A 20447-nucleotide genomic window follows, 5' to 3' on the forward strand; every position below is an offset into this window, starting at 1 on the left:
TCACTTCACAGGCAATAACTAAAAATTCCCATGGACAGAGGAGCCTGATGGGCTATAGTCCATGGGGTCGCAAAAGAATGTGGTCACAAAAAAACAACTAAACAACAAGCAATAATTAAGTATCCTGTTTTAGGCAGTCAATGAATGATTGTCCATGTATGTACCTGTGGGTTCTTTTGAAAATAGACCTATCTGTTCACTAATGTATTACTTCATCCAATTTAAGCATATATTGAGAGAAAAGAGTCTGACTTTAATTTATATGATATGTCATGGTATAATCTTTGAAAATAATTCCCAAGAAAGTGCTATTTTAGGTCTACACTTAATATTTTACTTTCTGTATCCACAGTGATAGATTTAGAATTCTTTTTATCTCCAGAATCAGAGAAAAAAAATTTAAAAAAAACTTTAAATTCTAATTTATTAGATATTTAAACTGTTCAAATTATGAGAATATTTACGTGAATGCATATATTTATGTTGTCTGTTTAAATGCTGAAAAAGGTATAAACTCATTTACTTTCATAAAATAAAAATACAAAAGAAAATGGTCACACAGCAGTTATCAGCATAAATGTAAAACAAAATTAGTGACTCTGTATTATTAAAAATGCTCTGTAAAAAACTATTTTCATGTAAGTATTATCACTTTTTAATGTTAGTGACAACATATTAAAATTATTTATCTAAAACAATGAATTGAAAAAGGCACAAGGAAAATACAGTATTAACTGCTAGCTTTGATCTAGCTTTTAATCTTCTTTTACATTTATTTTTATCTTAATATGGCCTATTCAGTCTATTGTTGCTTGATAAGTATGTGTCTTATTTGATAGCAGACAGCCCAGGTATATCAGGTTTAAAATGCAACTAGACAATAAAATGACAGATTATTTAGTAAGTATAAAAGACCCTACGTACTTGAAGTCTTGTTTTTCACTGCTAACAGGGAATTAAAATTTTCACTTTCCTTTGTCCCTTTATCTAAGTTCAGAAAATATGGTGGAAATATATGCAACATTCTGTGGATTTGTTAGCAATGAGGTGAGGGGAATGATTTTTTTTTAAACACAAGACATTTTCATCACTAATTTTCCTTCTTAAAAATCCTTGACCTTTCACAAATTTGCATGATGCATGTAGATGTTTTTCTGGTGTTTTGTTTCCCTTTGAAATATTTCAAGAGCCATTCTCATTGCATCAGAAGATTTTCTCCTATTAATAGCCTCTCAACAACCAAAAATAGAATATGGGGAAGCCTTCCTTGATTTTAGCTGCAGTGTAGTATTTTAATTCTTTTTAAAATGTTCCATGTCACTTTCTGACAGAAAATGTCTGCATTCGGCATTTTTCTATTTTCTCTTAATATTACTTAAGTAGAACATTTCATCCTAGCTATTCTTTTGATCTAGATTCTGTTTTCTAGTTTATTGGAAGAGTAATGTGGATATATTCTGATAACGGTCTTCCCCTACTGAGGAAAAAATTAGCACAGATCAATTTCTTTTCTCTTTTGTTACTAAGTTTTATTCAGTTTTAGATTCTTGTTTCTTCAAGAAATTTATGGTCTGTAAGCTGACCATACTCTTTTTTCCATACTTTTTTCCTATTAATTAAATTAGCCAGGAACATAGAAGCGAGGCTGCTTTTGGGTAGAAATGGCACCACAATATATCAACTGCAAAATAATTTTCCATGATCAGTTCATTTTACAAAAAGCTGACAAACATCTGTGTGTCCATCCTAACCCATCAATATAATTTGGTCACTTGCAACTCTTCTGCCACAGCATGACCATTCTTTCCTTTCTTCTTTGGTCTCCCCTCCTTTGGGCTATAGTGGTCATGGATCTTTCAGGCTGAGTACACATCACTGGTGTTAACAGTCTAATGACCTACTTACTTGCCCAGCCCCTTGAAATTGTCCTCACATCTCAAATGGTCCCCAGGTCCAATAGCATTTACACTAAAAGGTAAACATTGAGAAATTGTTGTAGAGCTTATGGTTCCTATTAGTTGCTAGGAGCATTATAGATTGCTATGGCTTTATTAGCTAATTATAGGCAATCAAAATGATGAATATTTCTAGGTCTCTAAAGCATGCTGCATAGACAATTAAAAGTTATAATCTAAAATATCAAAACATATCTTAAAGCAACTCAAATATAAAAATAATCATGCAAGAGAGATATTAGGAAATTAGTTTATTTCAATTTAATGAGTATTAAATAACTATTCTTCCAAGTACTTTTAAAATTGTCATAGTGAATACAAGCATATGTGAGACATAGATCCTGTACTAAAAAGTTTATATGCTAGCCAGTGACATGGGACTAACATTTAGGGAAGATTAAATTAAAATACAAAGCAGTCCATTTTCCATCAAGTTAAGACAGAGGTAGGTTTAATTTTTAGGAATTAGAGAAATTTCTTAGAGTTATGGGATGAGAGAGCTGCAGAGACCATAGGAATTATCTATTCAAGGCCCATTATTTTTGCCAAGGCAGAAAAGAATGTTAAGTGATTTGCTAAATGACTCAGTTGAGTGCCATAGTAGATCTAAATATCTGTATTGACTTCTACATGATGGCTATTTCTAATATAGCACCGTTATTCTTGTTGTTCAGTAGCTAAGTCATGTCTGACTCTTTGCAACCCCATGGACTGCAGCATGCCAGGCTCCTTTGTCCATCTCTATCTCCCAAAGTTTGCTCAAATTCCTGTGCATTGAGTTGATGAGGCTACCTAGCCATCTCATCCTCTGCTGCCCTCTTTTCCTTTTGCTTCTAATCTTTGTCAGCATCAGGGTCTTTCCCAATGAGTCAGTGCTTCCTATCAGGTGACCAAAGTATTGAGTTTCAGCAACAGTCCTTCCGGTGAATATTCAGGATTGATTTCCTTAGGATTGACTGGTTTGATCTCCTTGCAATCCAAGGGACTCCTCTCAAGGGTCTTCTTCAGCACCACAATTCAAAAACAAATTCTTTGATGCTCAGCCTTTTTTTCTGGTCCAGCTCTCATATCCATACATGACAGCAGGAAAAACCAAAGCTTTGACTCTATGGACATTTGTTGGCAAAGTGATGTCTCTGTTTTTTAATATGCTGTGTAGCTTTGTCATAGCTTTCCTTCCAAGGAGGAAGCGTCTTTTAATTTCATGGCTGCAATCACCATCCACAGTGACATTGGAGCCCAAGAAAATGAAATCTGTTACTGCTTCTACTTTTTAATCAAAATTAAAATTAATTAATCAAAATGATTAATCAAAATTATTTTTATTCTTATATATTAGAATGGCAATTCAAGTATTTCCTGCTAATTTTTATCTTTTATAAGCATAAAGCCTACATTGGTTCAATACTTCTATAGCTTTTGGTTCAATATTCCAGAGTAAATCATATATCAATATAATACTTGTTTTCCTGGGATTTATTGGTTGAGAAAACTGGTGGCAAGTGAAATCCATTTGCCTAGTTGTTCCTAGAAGGCTGAGGACTGACTAATGTTTATTCAGAGACATATCTTCCAGCAATCTCCATGACTTCATCACTCTTCTGCTCTTGAGCTCAAATCCACTTTGGTTTTGATGTAGCCAAAACTCGCTCTGTTAAAGCCTGAAGCTACAGAGGGACAGTCAACACTTCACTATTTTGGCCTTGGAAAAGAAAAATATGCTGTATTGTCCTTGTAAATTAGTTTTTAAAAACTATGCAAATTAAACAGTAAGCTGAATTAAAACATTTTTTGTGCATTCCAAAACCAAAGTGCATACTAAATGTCTTGAATATTAAAATATTATGTTTCTTGGATTGGTGACAAAGAACAAACTAAGATGATGCTAAGGACATGGTTATTTAAAAACAAAACGTTATATTTGTTATTTCTTCTCTTAACAACAAATGTCCTTACAATAGGTTTACTATTAAAATGCTATTCTTATATAATGTGTGAATTAACATATTTATACTTAAAAACACAATGGATTCTAAGATTTACTACAAAGAATAAATAGTTGCATAAAATTTTATATAGAGGCAATGTGAATGGATTAAAAAAATGAGCTTAATTAATTTAGCTGATTGTGATCAGAGCCTTGGATCCAGTGTTTTCTCTTTAAAATGACTTCAGTGAATTTAGCCTTGGAAAATATGAAGCAATATAGCCCTTCTCGCATTCATTTTGAATCAGAATTTCAAAATAGTAGAGATAGGAATCACTGAGGAAATATTCAGTGTTTGAAAATCAGGAATAATTTAAGAACAAGAATTCCATGGACTAAGCAAATTATCAAAATCAACATGTAATCCATTTTCTCTCAAATACCAAAGTTACTAATTTCATATATAGATATACTGGTTGTGGCAGTAGGCAGAACAATGTCCTCTCCTACCCCCATAGATGTCCATATATCATAATGAATATATTATGATACAAGGTAAAGAGGAATTGTGAAAGTGTTAGTCACTTAGTTGTGTCCTACACTGCAACCCCATGGACTGTAGCCCACCAGGCTCCTCTGTCCATGGGATTCTTCTGGCAAGACTACTGAAGTAGTTTGCAACACTTTTCTTCAGGGGATCTGCCCGACCAGGAATAGTACCCGGGTCTCCCGCATTACAGGCAGATTCTTTGCTGTCTGAGCCACCAGGGAAGCCCCAAAGAGGAATAAAGATTATAGATATTAATAGAAGTAAAGTTACTAATCAATTGACTTTAAAGATTATCTTGGATTATTTATAAAGGCAAAGAAATGGATTGTTCTTGTGTTTGGTTCTTATTGTTGCTGTAACAAACTACTGTAAACTTGGCTTAAAACAACAAACTTATTACTGTATTAATCAGTGTTCTCCAGAGAAGCAACAGCACTTGTGTGCATACATGTATATGTGTGTAAACATAGAGAGACTGTTTTTAGGATTTGCTCATACTATTGAGGGGACTGGCAAGTCTGACACCTGCAAGGCAGCCAGGAGGCAGGAGATATAGGAAAGAGTTGCAGCTGGAGTGGAAGACGGTCCACTGGCAGAATTCCATTCCCCTTGGTGGTGTCAGTCTTTATCTTAAGGTCTTCAACTGATTGGATGAGACTCACCCATCTTGAGGTAGATCATTGCCTTTACTACAATTTTACTGATCTAAGTGTTAATCTCACCTAGAAAACACCTTCACAGTAACATCTAGATTGGCATGTGACCAAATATCTAAACCCCACGGCCTAGTGAAGCTGAGACATAAAGTTTGCCGTCACACTGATTGCATGTTTCGGAGGTCTGAAATTTGACCTTGGTCTCACATGGTGCCAAAGTGCTGCACTTCTTCTGAAGGCTCTCGAGGAGAATCTGCATTCTTGCCTTTTCCAGGTTGCCCACATTTTTTGGTTTGTGGCCCTCTTCCATCCCCAGAGCCAACCAATGGCTGGTTGTCTTTCTCATGCTGCATTTACTAGACATTGACTCTTCTTCTACATCCTGCTTCCACTTTATGGAGCATTGGGACCACCAAAATAAGACAGAATAAACTCAATATTTCAAGGCCAGCCAATTAGCTCCTTGAATTATATCTTCAATTTCAGTTACCTTTTGCCACATAATAAAACATACAAATTCCAGAGATTAGAATGTTGATATATTTGAGGGTTCATTATTCTATCTATCACACTCTTTCAGAGCCTCCAGAATGAAATGCAGCCATTTAAACACCATGATTTTACCTCAGTCTTTAGAATAGTCAGACTTCCAATAACCACAACTGTAAGATATGAATTTGTGTTGTTTAAGCCACTTTGTGTGTGGTAATTTATTTCAGTAGCCAAGAGGAACTAATACAGTTGTCTAAACTTCTCCTTCCTTCATCATGACAACAGAGTTTGTATCTAAATATAATACAAACCACTATGGGAATTTTCAGTGAGTCAAAGGGATTCAGACGTTTCTATGCACTTTAAACATGATGCTTCCAGAGTGTTAAAACCAAATATTAAGAAATGACAGGAAAAGTGCATGAAAGAAAAAAGAAATGACAGTAGACTAGGAGGTAGATAGTACCCTCTGTCAAGCTTCTCAAAATGTGTTCCTTAGAGTATTAGTGCTCTGTGGGATATTTATAAGTTTTCAGGCAAAAATAAAGGTTTTTCAAAATGTTTCTTAAAAACTCAGGGTTTTTTTTTTTATAAACACCAGGTTTATTGTGTTTATATTCATTGGAAATATCCAAATATGTAAGGTGAAGTCTTTCCTTAGAATCCAGGGCAATGATTACTTGATGTAAATATACTGTGGTTTAGATGCTAAGTCGTGTCTGACTCTTGTGACTCCATGGACTCTAGACTGTCAGGCTCCTCTGTCCACGGGATTCTCCAGGCATGAATACTGGAGTGGGTTGCCATTTCCTTCTCCAGTAAATATACTGTAATAAGAGATTAAACAGAGACACAAAGCATCAGTGTATGGCTTGGATTTCCATACACATGATAGAAAAGTTTCTCATAACTCTGGACACCAAGTGGAAAGAAAAAGGTAACAATCAAATCTAGTGATAAATAAAAGGATAATATTAAACAAGTGGAGTTAATACCAGTAATCCAAAGTGGGCTTGGCATTAAAATAAGTCAATGGAATTCACCACTTTTACAAAATAAAGGAGAAAAGCTGTATGATTATTTCATCAAAACAGAGAAGGCATTTGATAAAATTAGATAACTACCATTAGGAAAATAAAATCCTCAGAAAAATAGAAGTTGGCACTTCAAAGAGGTAGCAAACAAACTCTTTTCAGAAGATTGCATATCTCTACAATAAAAAGAACATCGATCCCTTACCTTAAACCATATACCAAATCAGTTTCAGGAGGATTATTTATCTAAATGTGACAGGTAAAACAATCAAGTTTCTAGAAAATAATAAAGACATTTTTAAGACCTTGGGGGTAGGCTAAGATTTCTTATCAGGATACAAGCAACACTAACTGTAAAGGAAAATGATGGCTTTTGGACTACTTAAGTATTTTTTAAAGTCTCTGTCTTTAGACAACTTTAAGAAAAGTTACAAAGCAAGCCCCATAGTAGAAGAATATATTTTTAGTACATATAACCAACTTACTTGTATCCAAGCCATGTAAAATCAATAGGGAGAGGTAGAAAATTTAGTTTAAAAGGATCATAAAAGATATTTATAAGAATGTCACAGAAGAAGAAATCCAAATAGTCAACACCCAAGTGCTCTTTTTTACTAGTTGGCAATGAAAGGCAAATGAAATAAATTATGACATGTACCTATATTCCCATTGCTAGAATGGCTAAAGTGAAAAAAACTGAGAGTAACAAGTGTTAGAACATGGAACAACTGAAACTCTCATACACTATAGGTAATAGAACAAATGGTACAACTTCTTTGGAAAACTGTTGCTATCTGTCATGGATGTATCCTACTACCTACCGGTTGTATCCTTAGGTATACAACCAACAGAAACCCATACTGTGGACACCAAAAATATAAAAATATCCAACATTTTTCAAATAATCAAAAATTGGAAAATTGTTCATCTACAATAGAATGGATTAACAAATTCAGATATGTCCATAAAATGGGATTCTACATAGCAATAAAATTCTCTATAGTTCTACTATGTACAATAACATTTATTAATCTCACAAACATAACAATCCATGAGTGATGCCAGACACACAAATGAATATGAAGTATAATACTCACTTTATATAAAAGTACTCAAATGAAATAAAAATTAACCTCTGACATTAAAGTTAGGAAAGCAGTTACCTTTAGAGAAGAGGGTAGAGCTAGTGACTTGAAGGGTTTTGAGCTGTTGGCAATATTCTATATCATGGTTGGCAGCAGTTTGCCTATAAATTAATTTTAGACTTAAGTTCTGTGTACTTTTCAATATGTGTTATATACAGTAATTAAAAATTAGAAGTTCTTTAATGTTTTTCTAGCTATACAAAAATAGAATAAAGCAGATTCCATAACCAATACACACTAATTAACTGATGTGTGTTAATCTAGGCTTGTGAATCTACAAAATGACTTGGTTAACATTTTATCAACACATTTAAGAAATGGTGGTAGTCATTGTTAAGATGACAAACTTGGGTGAAATAAATTTGTAGGAGGCTAAAATTATGCCTGAAATAATCCTGACAGATTTAATACTGCACAGTTAAATATTTCTAAAATTACATTTAATATAAATGGAGGGTCTGCACTTGGTTCAAAATATATTTTAAACTAGTCTGGACAAAGAGAAGTACAGGCAGAAAGAAACAGTCTCAGATTAGGTTCTCTGGAAGCAGAAAATTAGACTAAGTTTGATATACAAGATGCTTATTAAGGATCAATTTATGAGAAAAGGCAGGGCTGGGAGGGGATGAAGAAGTAATGGGCAGAGGAAAAAGTAAGATAAAGCCTTGGCCAACTCACTGGGGAATTGTGAAACAAGTATTGCCCAGGCATCCTTCTTTGGACAGAAATTTTGGGTCTTTATACCTTTGCCCCCCTCATTCAAAGGATGTGAGCTGCTCTGGGAAGTTCATAGCTTTGGTTAAGGCTCTTCTCTGCACCTGACTCTGATCCTGAAGGAATGAATGGCTGTTTTCTGACCTCATTCTCCTTCCCAGGGGAAAAGGTTGAAGAGGGATCTGAGTAGAAGATTTTCATGTCTATAACACGTATGAAAAAACTGGAGCATATTCAGAAGTGAGTAACTAGGATAGTGACTATGTCAAATATTCATGAAGCTGTTATATATTGAATTCTTCATGTCTATCCTGGAGAGGAAGAACATTAGAGTGTTTTTAAATATTTGAAAAGTTGGAAGATAGGTGAGGTTATAAATGTTACGTATCATTGAAGAAAGTAGGACCAACTTATGAAGGCATATATATAACCACAATATAGTGATCAATGTTGTTATTATAATAGATTACAATTGTGAGGTGGTAGTCTCCCCACTTGAAGGCATCCAGGCAAACCTTGGTAACCACTTCCCTGGAATACTACAGAGAAGATTTAAACAACAGAGAGAAGACCAGGCTACTGACATCGTGGCTAATATCAGGTCTAATAGTCATTAATTTTTAGGTGCCACTGGTCAAGAAACTTTAAAATGAAAATGTAAATAGATTATGTGTCATGTACATTGGTGAGGACAAGTATAGCCTGCCTGGCTCCTCTGTCCATGGGATTTCCCAGGCAAGAATACTGGAGTGGGTTACCATTCCCTTCTCCAGGGGATATTCCTGACCCAGGGATTAAACCCATGTCTCCTGCTTGACAGGTGGATTCTTTTACCACTGAGTCACCTGGGAAGCACAGTAAAAAGATATACATCCCAAAATTACAGTAAGGTTTCTGAATTTCAGAAGAGATTAAAGGAGAGACAGCATTGCTGGCTAAGCATCTGTGAAGTTCTATCAGAACTGGAGAATGCAGAGCAGGAAAGTCAAGCTGACTTCAGATGAAGATATGAACTATGCACAGGATATATTGTAGAATATCAGTGGGGAGAAGAGAGAATCATGCAAAAAATGTGATGGAATCAAAAGAAAATGTCTGTTTTTATTTGCCCTCATTCCCCTCATGATTTTATAAATTGTAGATGAAGTTATTCTTTGTCACCCCTAATTATGACCACATATGCTGACAAAAGTCCATATAGTCAAAGCCATGGTTTTTCCAGTAATTATGTATCAATTTGAAAGTTGGACCATAAAGAAAGTTGAGTGCAGAAGAATTGATGCTTTTGAACTGTGGTTTTGAAGACTCTTGAGAGTCTCTTGGACTGCAAGGAGATCAAACCAGTCCATCCTAAAGGAAATCAATCCTGAATATTCATTGGAAGGACTGATGCTAAAGCTGAAGCTCCATTACTTTGGCCACCTAATGCAAAGACCCGACTCTTTGGAAAAGACCCTGATCCTGGAAAAGATTGAAGGCAGGAGGAGAAGGGGACAACAGAGGATGAGATGGATGGCATCATCGACTTGATGGACATGAGTTTGAGCAAACTCAGGGAGTTGGTGATGTACAGGGAAGCCTGGCATGTTGCAGTCCATGGGGTTTCAACAAGTCAGACATGAGTGAGCGACTGAACTGATACGCAAAGTGCAAGTAACATTTAATCTAGACAATCATTGAAAGAAAAAAAAAAAAGGCTTCAAAATGTTGTGAACAGACAAGATAGATTACTTCCATCAAAGCAGTAGATTTGGTAGTTTCAGGTTCTGTTTTTACTTAAGATGCTTCTATTGTTAATTATTTTATTTGGGTTTGTGGTAAATCTATATGTTCCAGTCTTCATAGTGTAGGATGGATCCAAGTATTACCCTCATGCAAAAAAAAGCAGCTGGATAATTTTTCTACTCCTCTATGCTGCTAATTCCAAAATACTGCATTGTTTTGTGTATTTTGACATCATGATTCAAATGTTATATATATTTGAATATATATATTTTGAAACTGAAAAGCTTGGAAGCAGCTAGTCGTTGCTTCCATGATTATCTGTGTCCCACCTCACAGAGATGAAAGGAATGCATATATTTTGCTGCTCTACTAATATGCAAATTCATGCTTCCTGCATTGAGAGTCCTGGAATACATTTTATAACTGGTGGGGAAGTAGAAGCTGGTGGAAATGCTGCTCTTGGCCTTGACATAAGAATAGATGATTAAAATAAAACTGCACTTCTCTGGTGCTGTTAAACATTGGCTAGCTGCCCAAATTCCGTGGTGCACATTCTGGTAGGCTTAGCTTCTTTCCTGACACATCACACCACTGAGCACAGACTTCCTCTGCCTGTTCCTTCAAATGTGCTATGATTGATATATTTATTCTGCCTCATTGCCTGTGGGAACCGAAAGCATTAAAGAAAAGATTAACCTGCAGGTAGGATGAACACTGGGGACTCTTATATTAGATGTCTCTTCTTAAAGCATTAACTTTCAAAGATGGTGCATACACAAGCCAGATCAAAATGGAATTTGTGCTCCATAAGTTGTTAACCATTTTCTAGAGGATTAAAATTTGTGTGAATATGACATCATACCATAAACCAAGTACAGTTTGTAGACTTTTTATTTATTTAATAGCTATAGGCATTATAATCAATGCATAACAGTAGCAAAGATTTCCATGAATTGTTCAGGAGAAAAAATATCTATACAAATTCTTGCTTTATGGAGTAGACCCAAAACTGAAAAGTTCTTTTTAAACTAATTTAAGAAAAATTTCCCTTTCCTCACCTACACTTTCCAATGAATTGTAGCTTTGTTGTATCTTTAATCAATTGTATATTACCTCATAGAATATAAATAATTATAATGTAGTGACTGATACTGTAGACACAGAATTGCCAGAATTGTAATTGCAACTTAGGGAAGATTTCTAAACATGCCTTACATGTCTGTTTCCTCAACTGCTAAAAAGAAAAATTTAGCTACTCTCCCATAGGGTTGCTGTGAGAACTAAATGATTTAATACACAATAAGCACTTAGTACCTGACACCTAGCAGATGTCTGGTTAGTGTCAACTACTATGATTAAACAGGATAGACAGTGGGCATACTGAATGTTCATGAAAACATGGCATGTATGAAACTACCCATGTTTATACTCGAGAAAACTTTGAAGGTGAGGTGTTAGTTGTCCTTAAATGGCTGAAAGTGAAAGTCACTCAGTCCTATCCGACTCTTTGCGACCCCATGGACTATACAGTCCATGGAATTCTCTAGGCCAGAATACTGGAGTGGGTCATCTTTCCCTTCTCCAGGGGATCTTCCTTATGCAGGAATTGAACCCAGGTTTTCCGCATTGCAGGTGGATTCTTCACCAGCTGAGCCACAATGGCCGAGGTATTGTTGAATGGTTAAGACTTAAAACTTAACATAGTGGCCCCTGGCCATCTGCAGTTTTGATTTCTGCAGTTTCAGAAAATATTAAATGGAAAATTCCAGAAACAAACAGTTAATACCATTTGATTTTCACTCTGTTCTAAGTAGCTTAATGAAATCTTGCACAGTCCCAGTCTATCGTGCCCAGGGATGTGGATCATCCCTTTGTCCGGCAAATCCCACCTTAAGTCACTGAGTAACTGTTTCCATCACTAGATGAGTACTGTGGTGTCACAGTGCTTGTGTTCAGTAATCATTATTTTACTTACTAATGGCCCTGAAGTGCAAGAGTATTGATACTGGTAATTCTAATATGCCAAAGAAAGAAGTCATAAAGTGCTTCCTTTAACTGAAAAGGTGAAAGTTTTTGATTTAATAAGAAAAAAAATATCTCACACTGAGGTTGCTAAGATCTACAGTGAAGAACAAATAGTCTATCCCTGAAACTGTGAAGGAGAAATATAATCATGCTAGCTTTGCTGTTGCACTCAAACTGCAAAAGATATAGCCACAGTGAGAGATAAGTGCATAGTTAAAATGGAAAAGTGGCTTCCCTGGTGGCTCAGATGGTAAAGAATCTGAGTCTCCTGCAATGCAGGAGACTTGCGTTCAATCCCTGGGTCAAAAAGATTGCCTAGAGAAGGGAATGGCTACCCTCCCCAGTATTCTTGCCTGGAGAATCCCATGGACAGAGAAATCTGGTGGGCTACAGTCCATAGGGTTGCAAACAGTTGGACATGACTGAGCGACTAACATACAAAATGGAAAAGGCATTAAATTTGTACAATAAGATTAGAGAAAGAAGGGCCACATAATGTTTTCTTACAGTGTATTGTTATAATGGTTCTGCTTTATCCTTAGTTTCTGTTAATCTATTACTGTGTCTAATTGATAGATTAAACTTTATCATGGACGTGCATGCTCAGTCACTTCAGTCGTGTCTGTTTGTGACCCCATAGGTGTGTATATATAAAAATAATGTATGTAGGCATCAGAACTATCTGCAGGTTTAGGCATCCACTGGGGATCTCGGAACATACCCCTGTGGATAAGAAGACTACTGTATATGTATGAGAGAAGAAAAATAATGCCAACAGGCACATGTTTTATATAAATACTATGCTATGTTGTGTGCTCAGTCATGTCTGACTCTCTGTGACCCTTTGAACTGTAGCCCTCCAGGCTCCTCTCACTATGGAATTTTATAGGCAAAAATACTGGAGTGAGTTCCCATTTCCCCCTCCAGGGGATCTTCCCAGCCCAGGGATTGAACAAACATCTCCTGCATTGCAGTGGATTCTTTATCGCTACAATTCTTTACTGCTGCTCAGCCACCTGGGAAGCCCATATATATATATACACTATATATAAAATATATATATATATATGTATATATAAATCTAAACACACACACACTAATCATATCTCTGATTCCAACCAAAAGTGATGCCCCCAAGGGTCTTGAGGCAATATAAATTTGGACAAAAGTTATTTGGATGGTGGGATTTAATCTGTACTTTTACAGAGAAAATAGTAAAAAAGGAAGTCAGATAATGTACAGATCTAGCCTCTTAAGAGACAGTTGTTCACATAGACATGTGACCTCCCAAAATACATATATTCAAGTATCTTTCCCCTAATATCATCTTCCCTCAATGAAATAATGTAAATTCTTATAATCTAATGATGAAAGACTAGGAGGGAGAAATAGAAAAATACAAATAAACAACCTTTTCTTGAACTTTGTTACCCTGTTCTTTAGTGTTACAAGCTAACCACATTCAGGCAACTTAAGCAAAATTCAAAACTCCTGAGTTCTAAAATTGTATACAATTAATAGGAAAAAGCAGCTTTCTGTAGTTTTCAGGCCTACTGGTGTCTTACTAGGATGGTCTTACAGAGTTCAAGAAGCAGTGGTTTTGTTCTGGATGCACATTAGGATCACCTAGAGACTTGAGAAAAATTCTTATATCCAGGTTACCACCCCAGAAAGTGATTTTTTTTAATCTGGGGGTACTGGCCTAGAATTAGTATTTTCAAAAACTCTCCAGGTGCTTCTAATATGTAGCCAAGGTTGAACCGTTGGTGGTGTCTTAGTTGTTCAACAGAAGTATTCTAATACAATTAAGTAGGAAGGAAATAAACAATGGAAATTATTACACATGTATATAACTATTTAAAGCCAGGGTACCTCATGGGAGAAGGATAGTAAGCTGGGGCTTTATTTAAGTTCTCAATAAAGTTATAGTTGATATCATGTTTCTGTGTGATTATGAATAATACTACAACCCACATAAAAACAAACCACAGTTGTATCACCATAGCATAGCCACTGGGAAAAAAAAAGCATAATCTAGGCTCAGAAATAGGAATACAAAGATGGCTTAAACAAGGCCTCTGCTTACAAGGAGCTCAACATTTAATAGCAGGGTAGCTTGAGCATGGACCTAATGTTTATTGAATTCTTACTATGTGCTAGGCGCTTTTCTAAGCATATCTGTAGGTTATATTCTCCCCATTTTATAGTTGAAGAAATGGGGGAATTTAGAAGCTAAGAAAATTACCTAAGATTATATTGCTGCTAATGGTGGAGCTAGGATTTACCTGCAACAATATACTTGGAGAGGCTGTAGTTGTAACCACTATACTTACTGCTGAAAGCGCAAAACCTCCCTGAGTCTCTGTCACTTGGCAATCTATGTATTCATATGAATATCATATGTACTTATTAGAAAAGAAGTATTCTTTTGAAAACAAAATTGTTTGATGCTTTGTTAAAAGCAAGATTTGAGAGGTATTGCTTTGTTTTGTTTAGAGTTTTGAACAATCTCTAGCAAAAACCAATTAGTGGTATTTGTTTGCTATCCAAGAAAAACCATTCTTGGTTATAATATAGATAACTTTAGAAAAGTATGTAGATGAAATAACTCACAAAACTGAAAGGAGACCTGAAAGAACAAACCTTGGGAAATTCAGGTATCAAAGCCGTTGGGTCAATAAAGGAAGCAGGACCTCAAGGGCCTTTTCAGGGCCCCATGATTGGATAATTTCTCCTTCTTGTAACACTTCACCAATATTCAAATTATAAGAAGAGTCTTATTGGCTGAACTTAGGTCCTATGCCCATAAGAGGCTTGGCACCTTGATAATTAATTTCACCAGGACCATTTTAAATAAGAGTAAAGAGTTCTCCAAAGAAAATCAAAGTACTGCTACAAAAAAGGATAAGGAAAACAAGCAAAAGTAAGAGCTGCCCAATAAATATCTAGTGCCATTGAAATGAAGCAATGTAATTATTTTGAAAATCTTATGAATTTTTATATATTGACGAAAAACTGCCCTCAGAAGAGGAAGGGGGGAGGAGGGCAAAGTGTAATTCATTCACAAGATAGCTACAAGTACAGTCATTATGCATACCTGAGTTTATTCAACCTCCCCTGTTTCTTACCTTTCCAGCCTGCTACATATTATGCTTTCTGACAAGATAAATCCTTTTTTAGGTAATTAAGGTTGGAGCTTATGAACCCCAGAGCTTCCATCAGTGAAACTGATTTTAATGTGAGGTCGGGAAAAGCTCTTTTCTAATTCAGCGAAGTTAAAAAGTTGAGATCACTTATCTGTCTTTCCTTAATTAATTCTCTACTGAAGACTGGATCTCACTCTTGAAGTAGAATAGGCATCCATCTAAGACTGGACATTGTGGTTAGGCATAAGCATTCTCTTGCCATCACCTCTACACTGACTGTAACATTTTCCTCATCTTATTTTAGTGCTAAAGACGTTGTGGCTCTTAAGTTTGAATTCCTAGTTATAGCCTATTTTTCTAGGTGCAAGTCATGCCAAATCTTAAGGCTTATCTACTGTGTTATGTTGCCTCCTCCCCAGAAAGAAAGTGAGAGTTACAATCACCTCTGGAGAGTTGGGTGAGTTGAAAGAGAGAAACCTAGACATTATGTAAGGAAAATCAAGACGTAAGGAAGACAGAGAGATGAAGGGATGCCTGAAAGGTAAAGTGAAATAGGATTAAAAAAAAAAAGGGGGGGTTAGGTTGAGAACCATGGAGTTTTGTATTATAAAATATAATAGGACACAGCACAATGTCCAGCATGAAACAGCTACTTAAAATTCAACGACTATCTACATAGAAAAATATAATCATGAAATCAAGGTTTCAGTATTTATTCCTTGAAAAAAGCCTGAGCCACTCTTTAGGAGCATTTAGGAACATTTACGGAAATGATAAATACAAACATGAAATCACCTAAGTGACATTTTTTCAATTATGTTGAAATAGATTATAACCTTACACTTGTACTTTAAATTGTGTGGCTTTATTCTAATTAAATCAAGATAGTGAATACAACATAATTTGATGATTATGTACTTAAGGCTCAGCTGGTAAAGAATATGCCTGCAATGTGGGAGACAGGGCTTCAATCCCTGGGTTGGAAAGACACCCTGGAAAAGGGAACGGCTACCCTCTCCATTATTCTGGCCTGGAGAATTCCATGGACTGCATAGTCCATGGGGTCACAAAGAGTCGTACACGACTGAACAACTTTCACTTCACTTCAAGTCCTTATTCATATTCAATACTTTCGTCTTTCTTAGAAAACTGCTTAAAAGTAGAAATTACCAATTCATTGAAAGCCTTGACAACACAATCCATCAAAGATAGAACTGCTGACTAGATCTTGCATTTATTATTGGGATAGATTCTGACTGGAGTGTTTCATAAATGCATTACTGTTCTCACTTGGGACAACACGGAATACATTCCTGGGCATATATGCAGATGTTCAAAGCATAGAAATTACCACAGATAATAAGTTAAAAATTCAATTAATACTCTCCAAAGAAAGAACAAAGATGAAACTCATCCAAGACAAACCATCAGGGTAATCTTTTTCCAGATGATATTTTAAAATGTGAGAATCTTAGATAAATTTTTATAGGCCTGACTCATTAGGGCTAATTTGTAGATGCAAGGTATACCATTCATCAATCTGGTAAATTAGGAAATAAAGCAGAGTACAACAGTAAAAAATAATATACTATTGCTCAGTTGAAGTCATTGGAATATTTAGAATTGACTCAGTTTCTTAATCAAGGTCAATCCACCTAATATAGATGATTATATATATTCCATTTAGAAGCCTTCTTTACAAAATAAGGCCTAATCCAACATATTTTCAATTCAGTAAAATTGTTTTAGTAAAGAATAGAAAAACATAATACTTCCCTAAGCTAACATGAAAGTGTAAGTCGCTCAATCGTGTCTGACTCTTTGAAAGTCCATGGAATTCTCCAGGCCAGAATACTGGAGGGGGTAGCCTTTCCCTTCTCCAGGAGATCTTCCCAACCCAGGAATCGAACTCAGGCCTCCCACATTGCAGGCGGATTCTTTACCAGCTGAGCCGAGCCACCAGGGAAGCTGACATACATTATTTTAAAAATGATATTTTCAATCATCCATAAATTCACAAATAGTTTTATTGGAATTAGTTCTCAATATAGGGAACAATTATTCTCATTTCTAGCAAGCTACTCTACCTTATCAAGTGACAGATATTTTCTCATATGAAACTGAATGAAGGAGCATATGAATTGTGTGTCCAATAACTAGTCATCTATGGAGCACCTTGATTAATAATGATGCTTTCACCTCTGTTCTCTTCCATTCATAGTCCATACTTCAGTCATCTAGTCCGATGTTAGAATCTATTGTGTGGTGCTATCAGATGTACTTTCTGATGGTTGAAGGAGTCTCCTTAATCATCTTCTGTTAAAATATCAATTTAGAAATCCAAGAAGGCTAAAGTTTCTAAAGCAGTACAGTAATGGTAAAATGTTCTAGCTTTTTTTTGCTATGTGGTATCATTTGTTCCCAAACTCTGTGGCAGATTATTCTCACAGTTAGGTTTTATCAAACAACTTTTTAGATTATGATTTCATGGCATAAATAAATAATGTATGGAAGAAAAGCTGTAAGTTATTGAGTGTTATCCACAATAGATGCCATATTTTCATCTCAATTTTTGCATGTTCTACTCTTTTGGGGATTGATTAACACCTTGCCATTTCAAGCATGAAAATTTAAGGACTAAGAAAGGTTTTTCCTGGTATAAAATATGTGCTGTGCCAAGTATGAAAATTTAATGGTAAAGAAAACTTTTCCTTACTATAAACAAAGTAACCAATATTCATGCCCAGTACTTTTTCTTACTGGAAATTCCTTTTCCTACTTATCCATTGACTATTCAATTCACTCCAGCCTGAATTGTGACATCATTCTACCCAAGTTACTCTTGTTAAGAGCACCACTTTCTAATCACCAAATCCATTGTTTATAATTCTTTGTTCATGTTACTGGAATTATCAGAAATATTTGATAGAGGTGTATATTTCCTCTTCATGGAAAAACTCTATTTTCATGACATAATATTCCACTAGTTTTCCTCAAACTTCTCAGAGCCAACTTCAGGGCTTCCCTGATAGCTCAGTTGGTAAAAATTCTGTCTGCAATGCAGGATACCCCGGTTCGATTCCTGGGTTGGGAACATCTGCTGGAGAAGGGAACGGTTACCCACTCCAGTATTCTGGCCTGGAGGATTCCATGGACTGTATAGTCCATGGGGTTGCAAAGAGTCAGTCACAACAGAGTGACTTTCACTTCACTGTCAGAGACTCTTCCTCTCCCAATTCCTAAAGCTTGGCATCTTTCAGTACCATATGAAGCATTCTGTTCTTGATCTATATTCTTTTAGATCATCTCATCTACTCATGTCTGATTTAAATTTTATACTGAATACCATAAAAATTATATTTAGAGTTAAGCCTCTCTCCTGAGCTATACTGACCACCAGATATCTCTATTTGAACATCTTATTAACAACTCAAATGTAACATAGCCCAAACCCACTCCTCTGCCATCTCTTCAGTGTTTCCGACACAGTGAATGGGACCTCTCACTAACCAGCTATCCAAACCAGAATCCTGAGTTTCAAGACTAACCTTTCCCCTTCCTTTGTCTGCCACTACACTGCCAGTTCTTATTGATGTTAGTTACTAAGTATATTTATGTTATAAAATAACTGTTTTTCTCTTCCCTAATTAGACAGGCTGCTGTCACATCTCCTGTGCATTACTGTTATAACCTAGATGTTTTTCCTGTGTTATCTCTTACTCCTTTTTTTCCATGTTGAATGATTATACTACTAACTAAAAGTTCTATTTTTTTTTTAATTGGGAAAAATCTTAATTTTAACAAAAATGGTATTACATTTTTCCCCTACTTAAATCCTTTCAATTGGTCTCATCTCAGTTTTGATCCAGTTTAAATCTTTTCTTAGGAAAACACCACAACTGGTGGCCCAATCAATAGCCATTTTCGCGCTCTGACCAAGATGGATACACTTCAGTTTGAAAAGTTGCCAAAGAATTAGAGACATTATGGCTGCTGCTGCTGCTAAGCGGCTTCAGTCATGTCCGACTCTTCATGACCCCATGGACTGCAGCTTACCAGGCTCCTCCGTCCATGGGATTTTCCAGGCAAGAGTACTGGAGTGGGGTGCCATTGCCTTCTTCAACATTATGATTATGCTATGCTAAGTCACTTCAGTCATGTGTGACTCTGTGTGACCCCATAGACGGCAGCCCACCAGGCTCCCCCGTCCCTGGGATTCTCCAGACAAGAACACTGGAGTGGGTTGCCATGTCCTTCTCCAATGCATGAAAGTGAAAAGTGAAAGTGAAGTCGCTCAGTTGTGTCCGACCCTCAGCGACCCCATGGACTGCAGCCTACCAGGTTCCTCCATCCTCGGGATTTTCCAGGCAAGAGTACTGGAGTGGGTGCCATTGCCTTCTCCGAACATTATGGCTAGTTGAGATTAAACTTCATCTGCCATTTTATCTCCCAACCTTCTCCCTACACACAGACTATTAGTGTAAAGAGTTGTATGTATTCAGCGCCTCCGTTTTCTCATCCCCATGCATTCTGTGAGCGACTGCAGTTATGGTCGTCACATTCCACATTACCAGTGACTGGTGTAGAAAGCTAACGGTCCTGTGGCCCATTCTGTCCAATGAGATAAAAGAGAACTTTTCAGGGTACTTATGGGAATCATTCCTTTTGAAAAAGGAATACAAAGTAAATATGTTTATAGCTCTGGATATTGGCATGTGAGAATGTAATACATGAAACCAATGTAGGCATCTTGCAAACATGAGAGGGAACTACTAACAACCTGAGACTGTCATTCAAAAAACAGAAATGAATTGATAACATAACTTACTGAATTAACCAAAGTTTTCTTAGCTTATGACTTATTTTTATATAGGCAAAAAAAAAAAAAAAAATCCCCAGTTTTGAAGCCAGTCGCTGTTAAGATTTTCTGATATCTGCCCCCAAATCCATAGTATTCTAACTGAATGGATAAAATGCTGGGTATGCTCAAAGACCCATGGAGATCTGGCCCTAAATACCCTTTAGCCTCCGTGGCTCCTGTGTCCTCACTTGTCTCTCGGTGACAACTATATTGGCTC

Source organism: Bubalus bubalis, chromosome 11 (assembly GCF_019923935.1).
Source record: "Bubalus bubalis isolate 160015118507 breed Murrah chromosome 11, NDDB_SH_1, whole genome shotgun sequence".
NCBI lineage: Eukaryota > Metazoa > Chordata > Mammalia > Artiodactyla > Bovidae > Bubalus > Bubalus bubalis.